The sequence below is a fragment of the Opisthocomus hoazin genome, chromosome 17 (assembly GCF_030867145.1).
Source record: "Opisthocomus hoazin isolate bOpiHoa1 chromosome 17, bOpiHoa1.hap1, whole genome shotgun sequence".
Lineage (NCBI taxonomy): Eukaryota > Metazoa > Chordata > Aves > Opisthocomiformes > Opisthocomidae > Opisthocomus > Opisthocomus hoazin.
This window is the reverse complement of record NC_134430.1, coordinates 1,493,141-1,510,474: the sequence shown is the minus strand read 5'-3', so window position 1 is coordinate 1,510,474 and position 17,334 is coordinate 1,493,141.

Genomic DNA, 17,334 nt, shown 5'->3' with positions numbered 1-17,334 from the left:
CTTCTCTGCAGATATTCCAGCCCCCCTGGCCGCGGTGCTGTGCAGCCTGCTGTGGGTGACCCTGCTTGGGCAGGGGGTTGGGCTGGGGGACCCACAGAGGGCCCTGCCAACCCTGAACGTTCTGTGATTCTTTTTCTTCCCCCTTGGGAAGAAAACCACTAAACCTCTGCGTCAGGGGAGGTGTAGATTGGATATTGGGAAAAATTTCAGTGCTGGAAGAGCGGTCAGGCACTGGACCAGGCTGCCCAGGGCAGCGGTGGAGTCCCCATCCCTGGAGGGGTTCAAAACACCTGTAGATGTGGCACTTGGGGACAGGGTTTAGCAGGCACGGTGCTGTTGGGTTGAGGGTTGGACTCCGTGATCTTAGAGGTCTTTGCCAACTGGAATGATTCTGTGATTCTATTCTATGATGAACCCTGCTCGTAGGGCCGCTGTTTGTAGGCCCAGATTCTTCTGGAAACGCGGTCCCTCCCGGGGCGATGGAGTGCTTTATGTGCTGCCGTCTCTCTGCGTCGGCGGTGGCCGGCAGTGCCAGCTGTGTGCGGAGCCGAGCCCCGAGCTGCTGCGCAGGGTCCCTGCGGCTCCTGGCCCGGCTGCGGTAACGGCCTGCCGGTCCTGCCGGTCTGCAGCCGGTGACTGCAAGGGCATGCTCAGCCCGTCCAGCCCGGAGTCCCTCCGGCCGCCCCAAACACCACCCTGAGCAGGATCCCTCACGATCAAAGGGACGAGCCCTAGCTTGACCCGCCTGTCGAGCCAATAAAGGACTTTTTTTGTTGAAATAGAAAACCCCTGAGCTGCAGAAGTGCCTGTGGATTTCTGTTAGCCTCAGACCCCCTCCGTGGGCTCAGCTGGAGAGCTTGGGTGGCATCTCAGTTTCGTCGCCTGGCTGGACATGGCTGCTGACAGCCACTGATCAGATGCTGTTCTCTGCTGTCCCCTTCTTTTCCCCCCGCTCTCAATCTACTTAAATTTCTCAGGGCAGAAAATGTCTCATCGTAGGTGGCTTTGCAGCACCCAGGAGCTTCCAGGTGTGGCTGTAATTTAGAGAATTAATGACAAGAGAAACAAAACGAATACTCTAATTGCCTGGCCATCGTCTGGCTGCAGGCGCCATCCTGACGAGCGGAGTAACTCCAGCTTGGTGCTTGGTTTATTGAATAGACTCTGCCCCTGCCCGAGCCCGTTCCCTGAGTGCGGCTCCGCCAAGGCCCAGCCCCGCGCTATGAAAGGGGCCGCCGAAGCGTTCAGCCCCCGCGGCGGATGCCGTAGAGGAGGCAGCCCCAGGACGCGAAACCCTGGACGCTGCAGCGCGTGGCAAGCGCCCAACTGCACCTCGACCGGGGAAGGTGCTGTGCAGTTACGAGAACCGGGCATAACCTTTGTGTGGTTTAAAAAACACTAAATGTGCCAAAAAGCAACAGCAAATTGTCTTCAGGGAACAGTATAAATGAGTGTAAGCAGCAAATTCACCATTTTGACTGTTTTCCAATTGCCTGTAGCTACACTTGTTAAATTGAGTGCTGCGTGCGTAAATCAGAACAGGATGTTTCCTGGTGCCTAACAATGGCCGAGCTCTGCGCCAGCGCTGGAGCATTTTCTGCTCGGATCCCACATGAAGTGTTAAACGTATTTTTCCCTATAGATCTCCAGACGCGTTGCACATGTACATACAGCTAGCCAGTCTAACATAGCTGCTATTTTTTGAGACCTTTTTAAGATAAGGTTAATGAAAAATCAACAACTACCATCCTTGTTGGTTTTTATTGGGCCCTAGGGTGCAATTAAATGTTAAGGTTGTTATTGCATTTTCTTGACAGATTGGATTTCCCTGTTTCGGAAGACCGTGTGCACCCAGTACACACCTACCTCTCCTCCTGGGGTGAGGGTGACGCTGACATCGCTGCGTTGGTAGAAGAAGGGCAGCAGGACATCTCTGCCGAGCAGAAATTGGGGAATATTTTCCACCATTAAAGGGAAATTGTCCAGGCTCCAGTATATCTTAAAATTGAACGTGCCTTTGCCCATTTTATTTGCAAGACAAATATTGCAGCTGTGTGTATCTGTACATGGGTGTGCTACACAGCCTCGCTGGGGGCTGTTCCAAGAACAGAAGCTGTGAACAGCACAGGGGTGCTAAGCAGCCTACGTCACACTCTTCCACATACTGAGATACCTGCTATACAATATATTGTTCCTGATCCTGACATCCTATACCCAATCTATGGAGATATCCAAAGACCCTGTGGTCCTTGGAGCATCTTTTCTCAGTAGGTCCAGGTGAGTTATGGAGCTGAAGCATCCCAGTGTAAAGCGGGAATGGGAGCACAGAGAGCGAGAGGCTGTGACAGAGAGGGGAGCTCGCCCTCCTGTCCGCCCGTCACACCTTCTAGCAGGTAGAGTGTTCTTTAGCTGGAATTGTGGTATCTTCTTAAAAAGGAAGGTTGATCCTGTAAGGAATCCTGAAATTAAAAAAAAAAAAGAAAAAAAAGAGACCACCCACAAAGGGGGAAGCAGCTTGAATTTCTTGTGTGCCTTGCCATAACTCCCTGGACCGCTCTACACCAACAAACCAGCGTAAAGATACACGCAGTGAAGGAAACTCAGCAAGGCCAGACTGGTTGGGGAACGGAAAAATGGAGGGCTGAGAAGTAGATGGAAAAGCTGTCAAGGATGAGTAGCTGTCATGTTTTCTATACCGCTGGCTAGTTGCTTGACGACTGGCATCCCCCCCTCTTCCACCTCTTCCAACAGCAGAACGTGGTTTAGAGGGGACACAGTTCCCTAAATGCGGCAGAGGAAAGGGAAGCTCTGCGGTTTCTACTCCTGTCTCCCAGTCTGGTGATCCCGAGTTCCCGTTCCCCTTCCAGAAGAGCGATGCTGAGCCCTCCCGGGTGCATCGCCGCTGCCTTCTGCTAAAGCAAAGCTGGGCAGTGCTGGCCTGAAACACCCGGGCTCAGCTCTCTGCTCCGTCCCCGGCTTGCAGGGCAGCTGGCATGGGGCTGCAGTGTGACGCACGGCTGCGGTATGGGAGATGTTGTTAATTCCAGGGGCTGCTTGACTAGTGTTTGCACTGGCTTTTGCCCTTTGCTGTCATCTGTCTCAATATGGTATTAGCAAAGACGCTGTTACAGTCACTGTCACGCCTAGACAAGGCTCCCTGCTAGGAGCTCATGGCTTTCCAGAGAAGAAAAGGATCCTCACGTTCCTGCTGTTTCAGGTGCAGGAAATGAAGGCGCAGAGAGGAGAAGTGATTTAGTGGAGATCACAGGGCAGGCTGGCGGACTGGACAGGAATAGAAATGTCTTGATTCACTGAGCTCCTCCCTGGCTGCTGAAGCGTGCCGTTTGGATCACACAACCCCGGAATGAACTCTGTGAGGCTTACGTGGAGCTTTGCTCTTAATCTGTCCGTCTGGGCTCTGCAGAGCTCCTCAAGCTGACTTTCTATCAGCCTAAACATGGTATATTTAAACAGATTCTCCTTAGGGATGGGCAGGGACCCACCTTGCACTGTTCCTTCCGTGCCTGGGCTGGTGGGCAGCCCCTGGTGCCAGTCTGCTTCTGGCCCTGTGCTCCCCACCACGATGCCTCTGGGGCACCGCAGAGCAGCTCGTCCTGACGCTTCAGCTAGCGAAAGTGGCACAGTCTTTCTTTTACATGTTTGTTCAGACAGGTGGGTGTCCAACACCACCGGGATGGAGGGGTTTTGTCAGTGGTATTTGCATGGTGAGCCTGGCTCTCCTGGGACGCCGAGCGGGCTGTTAGCGTCTCCCCGCAGCGCTTGCCTGCTTTGCTCTGAACACCCCCAAGCCGAGGTCAGCATGGAGGGTGTGCGTCCTCCTTGCCCACCGCCAGCAAAGCTTCCGAAGAGCCCTCATTCTCACCGAACTGATCAGGGAGCGTCAGTGCCTGGCAGCGGCAGTCCCGCGGCACCCCGCGGCAGCCCCCGTGCCGGCGGTGGGCGAGCGGCCGCTCTGCTTCCCCGGCCCCGCTGCGGGGTGTTCACCCTCCACCTGCGAAGGCAAGAACAGGGCATCCGTTGGGGTGTGCAGGTGAAAATGGATTGTCACCCGCCGTGTCAATGGAGCTGATTAGCGCTTGTGTGTGTCTCTGGCAGGATTGATCTTGCAGGTGAGAATGTTTCAGAGACCAGCTGGGGCCGCGCTCCTCAGCGGGATGCTCCTGCCTGAGCGGTTCTGCGGTGGCCGTCGTTGTCTGCTTGTGGTGGGCGAGGAGATATTCACCGCAGGCAGCTGGGCTGCCCAGGGACGGGGAGCCTTCTTGCCCAGTTTTCCCATTTCTGGAGCCCCCCCAGCAGCGCAGAGCATCACGGCTCCTTCCTGCTGTGTTAACGTTCGGTTCCCTCTCCCGGCTTGGTTTGCTGCTCAGACCTTCTTGGTGAGGCGGGGAAGCTATGGGCACTGCAGGCAAACTTTGTCAAAGCTCCGTTATGCCAAACCAGGCTGGGGATCCCAGTACAACGTCTCGCTTTGAGCGGTGTGTGACCCACAACCGCACAGCTCTGCGGGGTCCAGAGGGACGACCCATTTCATAGCTGTTGCTAATTGTAAAATTAAATCAGAACAGGAAAAGCTGCTTCAAATCATCAGATAGTTTTTTCCCCACTGAGGAGGCACAAATCAAGAAATCAAAATATTTAACAAAACAAAGAGAGGTTTCTGCAGTATTGGGGGAGATCCATAGACAGCAACATCTAGCGACAGCTCTCCAGCTCCTCCAGCTCAGTCCTTCGGTTTGAATTCCTGCTAGTCACTGAATTATTACTTTTCTTACTATTTCCTGTGCTTTAAAAGTGAGGAAAGCACAATCAAATTATCGTCATGCTCATTTGGTTAATTACCCATTTAGTTACTTATTCAGTTCATTAAAAAGACGCTGGCCACTGTCAGTGTGGAGGAAATTCAGAGGCAGGCAGTTAGGAGACAGGATATAGGACGAAATAGGCCATTACTCCGGCCCCGTGAATGGCAATTTAGAGCCTTTCTTTTCTGCTACGTCACTTCTGTGCACAGTTTGTTCTGGATTTTAAAAAAATAACAGCCAACAAACAAACGAAGGAAGCGTTCTGCTGGAGATCACCATTACTGGTTAGAATCCATTTAGGTTTAACCCAAAGCTCTGCAGAAGGCCAAACCGCCTATTTTAGGACTCCTTTTCTCGGCTGAGAAAAATGTGCTGCTCCACAGGTCAGAAGATGCCTGTAATTATGACCCTGAATAGATAGAAATGTTGCTTCTTGAGACAAATTCCATCTGACAGATTTTACAGTACGTTCGTTCAGAGCAAAATGCCCTGTCCCCTGTCACCCGGATTGAAATTATTAAGAAAGACAGACATTTCACTGACAACTCTCGCCTCAGGGGGGGAAATATTCCTTCTGTTCCCCTCTGAAGGTCAGAGCTCACATAATGCAAAACACTTTGAGCACACGCATACACATGCTCACACACATGCGGAGTAAAAGTTTCTCTTCAGCGGAGCTCTGGGGAGATCTTGCGGCAGACAGGAACCCGCTTCGCGTGCGGCTCGGGGAATTTTGGCCCTAAAAGCTGAGCCTTACGTTTCTTCGATTTGAAGTTCTTATCGTTTGTAAATTAGCTCTTTCTCCTCTGCGTGTGAGACACATCAGCAGACGGTCACGTGTGCTCGCGTGGTCGCGCCTCCACTCACGCGGCGCACGCCCAGACCTGGCACATCCGTCGCTGGCAGCCTGGAATCTGCCGGAACGTCACGCCGCCCTGGCGTCTCTTCATTCTTTCACAACATTTCCTCCCTGCTTCTCCTTACTGATAAAAGCCCATTTGCAACTCGTGTGTCCCACTTCTCACCCAAACCGCTCTGCCTGCCGTCGTTCGGCCGGGTTGGTCACACAGAGGTGTCCCCGCGCTGGGGACGCGCGGGTCCCCTCTGCGGGAGCGCCAGCTCCTGCCTGTTCAGAGCCTTTTTGTGCCGGAGGAAGGGCAAAGCCCGGCTCTTCAGCGCGTCCACAGTCCCGGCTCGACGTGTTAATACAGAGGTCCGCTGCCGCGTACGAGCTGTCATTCACCGCGTCTTGCCCGTGGATCACTGGGCTCGCTCAATCTGGGGCTGAAAATTGGACTTGAGCCAGGGCGGCTGGAGGTGGGAAACCAGGCTGCGGTTCATTAACCTCTTCCCATCGCACGAGGGGAAGCAGCGGCTCCGTCCTGCCCGTCTCTCCAGCAACCTGGCGTGCACCGGGCTCCTGCCGGGTCCCTGCTGACCACACACGTGGCCCGGTGTTGTCTGCACCGAGTTTCCCTGGCTGGAGCCAGCTCCCAAGCACCGACCCTGCTTTGTCACCCTGTCCTGGAAACGCTTTCTAGATCAGGGTGTTCATGGGCAGCTGGTTTGCAGCCCCCCTCCCAGCCCCCCGAGACGGAGCCCTTCTGAGCTGCTGGCCCACTCCTGTCTGTGAAAGCACAAAGTTAATGTCATGCTCTGCCCGGGGAGCTGGGGACCCCAACGGCGCAGACCAGCTCGGTGTTTTGGCTGGCTCAGTGAGAGGTCTCAAGTCGCACGCTGGCGTCGGTGGCAGAGCTGGAAACAGAGCTGGGAAGCCTTTGTTCCATGTTTACTCACAGAAAAAGGGTGGAAATCCCGCGTCCTGCTCTGTGCTGCCCGCTCCAACCATCCCATCCCATCCCATCCCGTCCCATCCCATCCCATCCCATCCCATCCCATCCCATCCCATCCCGTCCCGTCCCGTCCCATCCCGTCCCCATCCCCATCCCATCCCCATCCCATCCCATCCCATCCCATTCCATCCCATCCCATCCCATCCCATCCCATCCCATCCCATCCCATCCCATCCCATCCCATCCCACTGTGCTCCTGCTGGGTGGGAACGCAGCCCAGCCCGGAGCTCATCGCCCCGGCCTTGCTCTATCCATCACCTCCAAGCGCCTTACAGGGGCTCGCTGGGCCACCAGCGCCTGCCGTCCCCTCTCCCGGTGGGTGTGCTGCTGTCTGTGCTTGCTGTTGGTATCCACCAAGCACCATAGGGATGGGATGGGATGGGATGGGATGGGATGGATGCGATGGAATGGGATGGAATGGGGTGGGATGGGATGGGATGGGATGGGATGGGATGGGATGGGATGGGATGGGATGGGATGGGATGCGATGGGAGGGATGGGATGGAATGGGATGGGATGGGATGGGATAGGATGCGATGGGATGGGATGGGATGGGATGGGATGGGATGGGATGGGATAGGATGCAATGGGATGCGATGGGATGCAATGGGATGGGATGCAATGGGATGCGATGGGATGGGATGGGATGGGATGAGATGGGATGGGATGGGATGGGATGGGATGGGATGGGATGGGAGCATAGGGATGTCAGGATGCAGGGAGGACACAAGCTCCTCCCAGGTTCGGGGTGCCGGTAGCAGCGGGAGGCTGAGCGCTCCCCGGAGATGCTGTGCCGGAGCAGCGGATGGGACCGAGGGGTGCTCGAAGGTCTCCCCTGTGAAGCCAGGGCTGGGGGCAGGCTGGTGAGGAGCCGAGCGGGGAAGGCGGAGGGCTGGGCAGGCAGCACAGCTGGGAGCACCCCGAGAGCGGAGGGGGGACGGGGAGTGCTCCAGCGGCCGCTCCCCTGCCCCAGCGAGCCAGCCCATCTTCCCGACTGCTCTTCCCACGAGGACGCCAGCTCCTGCCCAGCATCTTCCCTCCGATCCGCAAGAATCTTAAAACTTTTCTTTCTTCTTGCTCTCACTCCCTCTTTCTCTAAGTTTAATTCTGAACAGCCGGCTGCGTTCAGCCTCACTGGTTTGTTATGGCTTATAATTTGTGTTAGGATTAATTAACTAATTACCGACAAATGTCCGTTGGCAAGATTCTGCTTCTGCTTGTCAACTTGAAGTATTTAATTATTTTAATCATTTACTTTCATCTTCAGAATTTATGCTCTTCCAAGAGCGTTTCTAGGCATCTTTTAATTATTATTCTGATTTTTTTTCAGAGGGGTGGTGAGCTGGGGGGAGAGAGGTGGGGGATGGTATAATTTCTCATTAACTGTTTCAGTGAGGTAACTTCCTCAGAAACTCGTCCTTGGTTTTCGAACCCTGGCGCAGAGAAGAGACAGTCTGAAATGAAGGTTGTGAGGGATGCACGGAGAGGGCTGGGCTGGGCGTTCGCTTCCCAGCTGGAGTCCTCCCTTTCCCAAAAGGATTCCAGGGATCCAGGCTGGGTGATGCTGCTGGACCTGATCCCTGGTCTAGGGGCTCGGGCGGGCGCTGACGCGCACAGATGCTTCCCTCAGCAGGAATAACCCCCTGACTCCGGGGGAGCTCTCAGGGCACCCCGATAGGCACAGAAGAGTCTCTGCAGTATCAAAGTCCAGGTGGGCTCTCAGCCTTTGTGCCAGCAAGAAAATAAAACCAAAGATCATGGGAAAACATCTGTTTATACAGATTTTTCCTCTTGAAAAGATCATGAATTGCTTAAAGCCCACAAACCAAATTCTGCGTTGAGCATCGCGCAGGTTTGAACGGGGAAGGCAGGAGCGCGTCGGGACCCACTCGGGCTGTGGGCATGCGTGGGGCTCCCGGCCCCTGGACCGGCTGCCAGCGGTGGGATGGGAGGGCAGCGGGGAACGGGGGCAGCGGAAAATTCAGCTGAGGACTTCTTGCTTTTACAGGAAATTCCACAGGGCTGCCACAGCCAGGACCCCACCCGAGAGCACCCTGGATGAAGAGTCAATTTGCTCAGTAAAATAATGGTCCCCCTTAAAATATATTGCATAAATTCAACGTATGCATTCAATTCTTCCTCTCCAGACACACTGGCCTTTGCTGTCCCTTCCCAGTTTTGCTCGCACAGTAGGGCAGTGTGCCACGGTGATGCCCCCGTAGCCCCCACGCACACCGGCCGTGGTGGCACGGGCAGGCGTCACCCAGGCACCGCGTGCCTTGGGAAGCTTCCCTCGCCAGCCTTCGCGGCCGGCACAGGCGCACGGCCGCCGGGCACCCGTGTCTCCGGCCGGCCCAGCTGGTGCAGAGGGCACCGAGAGGTGAAACAGCAACTCAGCACCTTCCCGTGCCCGGGCAGACGCCGGGAATGCCGGCTCACACTCGGAGCCGAGCAGCCAAGGGGTCCAATCTCTTTTTCTTTCACACATCAGAGCCGCAGCACTTCTCTGGGATTAAAACATGAGAGAAGAAAGCGCGATAAGCTGATAAAAGGCGGTGAAACTCAGAATCTTGCGTTGATACTCTCCAGCAGACTTCCAGGCTTTTGTTCTTGCCAAATGCTTTATGCTGCCAACAAACCGAATTCTGAGGCGCTTGCAGAAATCTGCCCTTGGTGGCCAGCTGCCCGGACGGGCGCAGCCCCGCGTCTCCGACGGGGCACACGCGCCCTGCTGACTGCAGTGGGAGTCTCTCAAGTAACGACTAATGAGGGATTCAGCCCCAAGAATATTACTTTCCCGAAACAAATGAATCCCTTGGACCAGAGCGCTGATGAGAGTGCGCTATTTAAAAGGTTTCTGGAGGGTACGTAATTATATTGAAAATAATTAGGGGCAAGGCAGCGGTATTATTACTACTTATCATATCACTCTAAACTTAATTCAGACTGATCTATGGGAAGGCATCGGGAATGCAGGAGATGGACACTTCTTGAGCAGGATGAGTCCGTAACGTTGCCAGTTTACTGGGCTGAGATGGGAGGCAGGAGGCCAGCTGCCCCTCGGGAGCCAGCGCGGCCGGCGGGTTTGTGCAGGGTGTGAAAGGAGGGGACCAGCAAGGCTGAGGCACCGTCCTGGAACCTCTGGAGCCTGAGATGCGGTGCCGATCACTTGGTCCTGTAGACAAACATATGTTCCAGGGCCTGTCAGCCTCTGAGGTGACATCCCAGCCCCCTGACAGCCCTTGGGACGTGAGCGGAGGCTCCCTAGGTGCCCGGGAAAGCAGCCATGCCTTGGTGAGCGCTTGTGGATAGACCTAAATGAGATGAGAAAGATTGTCTTAATTAACTTCAGAATCCTGTTAATTAGAAGCCTCTCTGCATTAAAAATTACTCCAGTGGCCAGACCAAGTCGTGGCTACACGTGAAGGCAGGGGTACAGGTCGGGGATGGTTCACGCCCAAGGGCAGAGGCATGGCATGGCAGGAGGGGAGGAGGACGTCGTGCAGAGGCTAAGAGCCGCAGTGGGACCTTGAGAGAGAGAAGATGTGACCAAGCCCTGGGAGAGCTGGGCTGGAGGGGCTGGGCAAACCTGCAGAGAGGGAAACTGAGGCAGGGGGGGAGCACCGGGGACGGAGGAAGGCGCTGCAGAGCTGTGAGCAGCCTCTGCGTCCCCCAGCTCCTGGGATGTGCTTTAAGCACCCCAAGACTCCGGAAACAGCCCTGCGGAGGGCACCGGGGCTTGCAGGGCTCCGGGGGTTCCTCTGCTCGCCCCCAGCAGAAGGGGAGCAGCTCTGGGGTCACCGGGGCGCAGGAGCCGGGCTGGGTCTGGGCGTACGAACGGGTCCTTGTGGGAAGGAGAGCCGCGTCCTATTGAAGGCTGACAGAATGAACTTCAGTTGATGCCCCTGGCAGTTTTTTACAGCTCAGCTATTCCATTTAGGGCTTGGGAGCCAGTGGAAGGAAGCTCGGATCGCTTCACTGACCAGCCATAACATCTAGCCAGTACATTAACTGCCCTGCTGCCCTGATCTGATGTGGTTTTACAGACAATAGCTACTGGCTATTTAGGCAATGTATAAATTAACATATTCTGCACAAACTGGGAGCATATTTAAATTAAAGGAGAGTGCCCTTTATTTGTCAATCATTCAACATCCACATTTTTACATTCCTTTAAAAAGACAATTTCAGCCTTCTTAATCCTACCTCAGACCGTTCATCTTCGCGAGGGGAAAACATTGTTTGATTGCTGAAGTGTTTCTTTGCCCCCCTTCCCCTGCCCCTCTCCTTTAATTAAAACAATCCCAATCTGCTCTGCTGGAATTTCTTTCCCAGTTCGGCTCAGTAACTTGTGACCTTCGAGCCAGAGCGCCTTCGCTTCTGACCGGGCTGGAGTCTGCCTGGCACGCAGGGGTCAGAGATGTGGAGATAAAGCAGTCACCTCGCGCAGGAGCCATCAGAGTGTGGGTGCACGGCAGAATGTGGGTGCACGGCAGAATGTGGGTGCACGGCGTGCGGGGCGGCCGCGCCTGCGGCAGAGGAGATCGCCGGGGCTGCGGCAGCGACTGACTTCGTCTGCGGCTGTTCTGGTAGCGATGCCTGCCAGTGCGGTACGGCAAGACGCGGGCGTTGTGGACATATCGAACTGATGGATTGGACAAAGTGCTGCTCAAAGGGGGAAAAAAATGAGCCCAGTGGTATTTTGCAAACCTGCAGCAGCCTGAGTTCGCTCATCTCTCAAATGCCATCTCTAATAGTTTTAAGAACCACACGCTGCTGGTGCAAGACCCAGAGAGGAGTTTCCCGTTTTGCGTTTCCAAGGATCTCGGGGTTTCTTGGAGCTCTGTGGCTCTGGCAGTGGATTGCAGTAGCTCAGCACACTGGCAAAGGGCTTTCCTCTTAATAGCAGCTGCCGACAAGGGAACCCCTTTACCTGCTGGATGCTCGGATCGGTCAGCAGGGAGATATCTGACAGCTTGCAGCAGGACAGTACTATTTGAATATTTTAACTCCATCTCAGTTGTTTTTCTGTCTACAGAAAACATAAGTTAAAAAGAAAAATGCAAAATAACTCATGTCCCCAAACCCTCCTAACTGCCATATCCCATCTTTTGCCCATCACGTGCCACAGTGCCGACAGGAGATAAAATATATTGCCAAGAAATGCTCGTTTGGCAAAGTTTGCCCCCTCTCTGCCAGTCAGCCAGAAGCCGACAGCTCGCTCTTCCCCGGCGAATGGGGCCAATGTGTTTATTTAAGACCAAAACCAGCATCGATCGGGGTCTGTCACTCACTCTCCCGGAATAAAGCGCTGGGGCTGCAGCAGGCTTTGGGGCGGGGGACGGTAATGGACACACGCTCGGCTGAGCTTGCAGCCATTTCGCTAAGTGCCCCAAGGCTGGAATCCTTTTTTTATTATTATTTAGAAAATAAACATTTTGTTTGTTAAGAAACTGCATTTAAGGTGCTGAAATGGAGCTTTCTTTAGCACCGAGGGGCCTCTCCCGCAACACCTTGCTGGCAGGCAGCTCCGGAGGGGATTCGGGGGACGCGGCTGGGTGCGGAGCCCTGCGCATGGGGCAGCCCCAGCTCTGGAGGGGACTTGGGGGACGCAGCAGGGTGCGGAGCCCTGCGCATGGGGCAGCCCCAGCGTGTCCTGCAGCAGTGCGGGGGGAGCGCAGGAGGGGACCTGCTCCGGCTCGGTGGGTGCCCGGGCAGCAGCGAGACGCGCAGCCCGACGGCGTCGCAGAGCCGCCTGCGACCCAGCGGTTGATAACGTGCGTGAGAGGTGCGAAGGCTGCAGCGTGCAGGAGGCTCCACATTGGTAACAACACGCCGAGGGAAAACCACCCCAACTGCCCCCAAAACGGAGCTGCCTCCTCCCTGCTCCCCCCCTTCCTCCTCCCACCTGCCATTCATTTTTCCTCATGCATGGAAGGTATTAATTACCCAGCCCGCGTTAATGGCTCGCAGGAAGTGCCCTGCAGCAATCCCGGTGCAGGGCGAGCTGTGCCCGGTGCCGCTCGGCGGCGTGCACACCCCCTGGGCTGCTGGCCGAGGAAGAGGAGCACGGTGTGAAGCTGCCGGCACACGAGGCGTTTCCCACGGCCCTGTGGAAGGGACCCCCTTTTTCCGAGCCCTCTGAGCTCTTTTATCTCTGGTGTCCAGCTAAAGTGGCTCCTGTGCCCTGGGGGTGGCTGCGTGGGGTTTGTTAACCTCGGGGACGCACAAGCCGTGACCTCTCGCCTCCCTGCAATGAGCACGGCCGCTGGCTCCCGCTCACCGGCTGGGGATTTGCCTCCGCTGAGCTGTGCCCGACCTCGCCGAGCCGTGCCGAACCCCGTTACCCGGCGTGCCGAACCCTGCCACCCTGCCGGGGAGAGCCCGGGGAGCAGGGCCAGGCAACTCGTCCCGCTGCATCCCGCGGGAAGGGCTGCGTCCCGCAGCTGGATGCCACGCCGGGATCGCCGAGCGTGGCCGCAGCAAGCGGGGGCCAGGACCCCCCCTGCTGCGCCCAGCTCCGTGCCCCGGCTGTCTGCGGAGCAGCTTGGGCACCGGACCGGTTTCTGCTGCGGAATCACAGAATCACAGAATAGTAGGGGTTGGAAGGGACCTCTGTGGGTCATCTAGTCCAACCCCCCTGCCGAAGCAGGGTCACCTACAGTAGGCTGCACAGGACCTTGTCCAGGCGGGTCTTGAATATCTCCAGAGAAGGAGACTCTACAACCTCCCTGGGTAGCCTGTTCCAGTGCTCCGTCACCTCAGAGGGAAGAAGTTCTTCCTCATGTTCAGACGGAACTTCGTGTGCCTCAGTTTGTGCCCATTGCCCCTTGTCCTGTCACTGGGCACCACTGAAAAGAGCTTGCGGAGGACCAGCACCTCTCCTCCCGCTCTCCAAGCAGCTCACGGGGGCTGCAGGGGCCTCCGGCGAAGTTGTGTTTGTATCAGCAATTTTAATAAAGGATTTGGAAAATAAACTGGTGGAGCAGGAGGGCACAGGGGGGTTTATCCCCAGCAGTGCCTGCCTCAGCGCTGAAACTTGGGGTGCAACTCCCTGGGGAGCTCCTGAGCTTAAATTCGGGCTGTCCCTTGCTCCCAGCCACCGCTTTCTTTGCATCAGCCTAAAACCGAAGGCAACGTGCTCATCAGATTGCTCTGCAAACAGATCGATACGGGGCAGCTCCGGCCCGTCTGAGCAAGGTGCACGCGGCAGGAGCCGGGTCTGAGCCTCAGCCCTGGGATTCCTAAAACCCTCTGGCCCCGGAGAGCACGCAGCGCTGGGATGCTCTGGGAAGAGAGGTGACAAAAAGCCCCTCTCCCGGGAACAGCCGTTAATTCACAGACCATTCCATGGCCAAGGAGGAGTCCCGGGGTTGGAGCCCTGGCTCTGCCCTGCCCTTTCCCTGCCCTGCCAGCTCCATCCCTGCCCTTGGCACCGGGAAAACCGAGCCATCCCCTGCGAAGCCGCTTGCCTGGTGCCCGCCGGTGCGGGACCTGCCGAGGCAGCAGGGCTGAGCGCGGGGAGCACGGGAACAGAGCAGCGACGCGCGGGAGCAGAAGGGCATTAATCACCTCGCCGTGATTCAGGGCTCGCTGAGCACAGGCTGCCTCGGGGCCTTTCTGCTCCCGCTGCTCCCAGTGCCCCAGTTCGCCGTGCTCTCAGGCAGACGCGGTCCCGGCGTGCACACGAGCCCTCGGTCCGGGCAGCGCTGGCTGGTTTGCGTTCCCCGCTGGCTCCAGCTCCTTCCCATCCCCTGCCAGCTGCTACGGGATGGTCTGTGGCCACGCTGGAAACGGCCGTTTCTTAATTGCTTTTAGTGCTTTGCTGCACAGGAGGCCACGCAGAGCAGAGCCTGCTCCCACGTCACGCCGGCTCCCGGCTGGAAGTCGCCTTCCCGGGGCTGAGGCTTAGCCCGGCCCGCAGCACCGGAGCCCTCGGTCCGTCACTCGTGGAGGATGGAGGCGGTGGCAAGGGCAGGGCGGCCGAGGGCTGCCCGGAGGCCGGAGCCCCGGGAAGAGCCGTCAGCGGAGCGGGGAAGCAGAGCTGCTGGAGGGACGGGCAGAGAGCGGGGACGAGGGGCACGATGCACCGCCCCGGGGACGGCAGCCCGAGCCACGTTGTCCGGGGAAGAGCACCCACCCCGGAGAAGCCAAGAGTCAGAAGATGAAGCCAAGAGTCAGAGGATGCAGAGATGCTTTTTTTCCATCGTGAAGTACACACGTTTATTCACTTGGAGCCATTTTATTGCATGGAGATGGATGTGTGCGCACGCGCTATTTTGACTTCACGGCTCTCCCATCCGTACATAAAACAGCCCAGGGAGCCAAAGCTGATTCATCTGTTTGCCACAGAAGATGGATCAGTTAGCAAATTATTTTATTGACCCGCAGCTCTGCTCAAGGTCATTTGTTTCAGCGGACAGGGCAGCCTGCCTGGCATGGCAAAGAGGGCTGAGGAGGGAACCTCCATATGTGCAAGGCAGATCCAAGCCCCCAGGAAGGTGGCCTCATGGCGAACCCCTCAGCGTCACGCCGGACCCCTCGCAGCCCGGCTGCGCTCGCCGGATAAGCTCGGCACTGGGGCTTCAATGCTGTGGCTTTCTCAGCTGGCTCGAGGCTTCTATCCCTGGCTGCTGCTGGGAAAGAAAATCCCTCCTTCACCACAATGTGGTTTGAAATCTTTTTGCTTTGTTCTTAAAGGACAATGAAAATAATTTCAGATGAGGAAGGGAGGAAATAGCATTAAGTAGCTCAGTCCTCATCCAGACTCAACCCAGGTCCGCAGCCCATAGGGACGAGGGCTGTGCACAGCAAACCGCACTGCAGAAAAGCCAGGCCCTTCCCAGAGCTGCTGATCTGCACCTAAAATCAGTCAGGGAGAAAAATGCAGACTTTCTTCTTATAGTCTGGGGGTGCCTGAGGGGTTTCTCTGCAGGGAGCGGGTTTTGTGAGCGTCCCTGCTGCCCCACGTCCTTGTGAGGTCCCACCAATGCGGCGAGACCCACGGCTGCCCCAGCACGTCTTCCCTTGGCTCCCGCACCCCGCACATCTACCGGAGCCATCCGCTGCTCCCAGCATCCCTGCCTTTTGCTGCCCTCTCCGAGCCTCCTGCTGAGCCGGGGCCTCGCTAACCCCCATCGACTTCACCTAAACATTTATTAATTGATGGCTGCAGGGTCACCACAGGCTTCTGCTTGCGTTCGGGGGAGACGAGATGTCCACGGCGTATCCTCGCATGAACTCCCACCGTACCTCCATCAGCACGCGCGCGGTTCTGCGTCTGCTGCTCTTGCTGCCGAAGTGGCGTTTAACCAAAGACATATGGGGCCCATTAACACGGCTTTGCTTGTCTGCAAAACCCAGTCCGAGGGAGAACTGGCTGATTTCAGCCCGTAGCTGAAAATGCCAAGCCTGGATACAACTGGGTGCAGCAGCAGAGAGCAGCGAGCTGGTGCCAGCCCGGCAGCTGGCCGTCGGCACACGCGGTCGCATCGAGTTCGGGACGGACGCGCAGGAGGCTGAATGCGCAGTGGGCACAGAACAGACTCACTGCGGCAAAGCCGTTGGTGTTTGCTTTTGGCCAGCCCCACGCCGAGCCCTCCCCGCAGTGGGTCTCATCCCCCTGCAGCCTGCTCGGGTGGAGGGGAAGGGGCTGGGGGGCACGGCCGGGCTGCGGGGACTCGCCGCGGCCGCGAGGAAACGGTCCTGGTGGAAAGGACTGGGGCAGTGCCTCTGCCCCTCGCCTCGGCCTCGAGGAATGGACCTGGAGTAAAAGCTGGGCTTGCTCCATCTGTAGCCCCACCCTGGTCTTCACACTTCAACTTTACAAACGTGCCAGATTAGGGGGGGAAAAAAAAAAAGAAAGAAGAAACGAAAAGGGAAAGTAGCACATCCCTTTGTGCAAGGCTTTCTGAAAATCCCTGTTAAGTTCCTGTACATGCTGACAGTTTTACAATTTACATGACAGCTGGCTTGCTTGGAGGAGATCTCTGTTAATTAAAATAACACAAAAGGAAAGAAGCGAAATCGTGTCAGCGGATAATTAATTCGGAGCAGGGCACCAGGCTGCACGCCGATCCCGCTAACAAAACTCTGCAGGAATTCACAGCTTTCTGGGGCCCAGCCCCGCTGAGCCTCCCAGAGCCTGGTTCGCTGCTTGGCCCCCATCCTCCGCACCGAGCCGGTCCCCTCCCCGGCAGGACACACGTCCCAGCACCTTGCACCCAGGGCGAGCTGGGATTTGGACACGTGCTCTCCCGAGGCGTCCGGGTCCGGCCGTAGCCCTCCTGCCCTCCTCCTGGCTGGGCTCAGGCTCTCCAAAAGGAACGCTTTCTGCTCCTGCCCTGTTCCGCTGAGCCCGGCTGCCCTGGCTTCAGCTGGAGTCGAGTCCCTGAACATCCCTCATCCCACGTGCAAAAGCCATGGGAGAGCATCTCATCCCCCCGTCACCTCCGCTGCTCGACGCCGGGGCTTTCCAGGGCCCCCGGCCCGTGGCCAGCGCAGCCGAGGCCACGCCGTGGCTGGCGGCAGCCGGCGGTTATCTCCCCGCTCCAGCCCGCTCCGCCGGGCAGCCCGTCTGACGCCGAGCCAGCCGCAGCCGCGCCGCTGGAGACCAGCTCCGTCCCTCTTGGCTGGGCAGCAAAGCTGCGGCGGGCTGA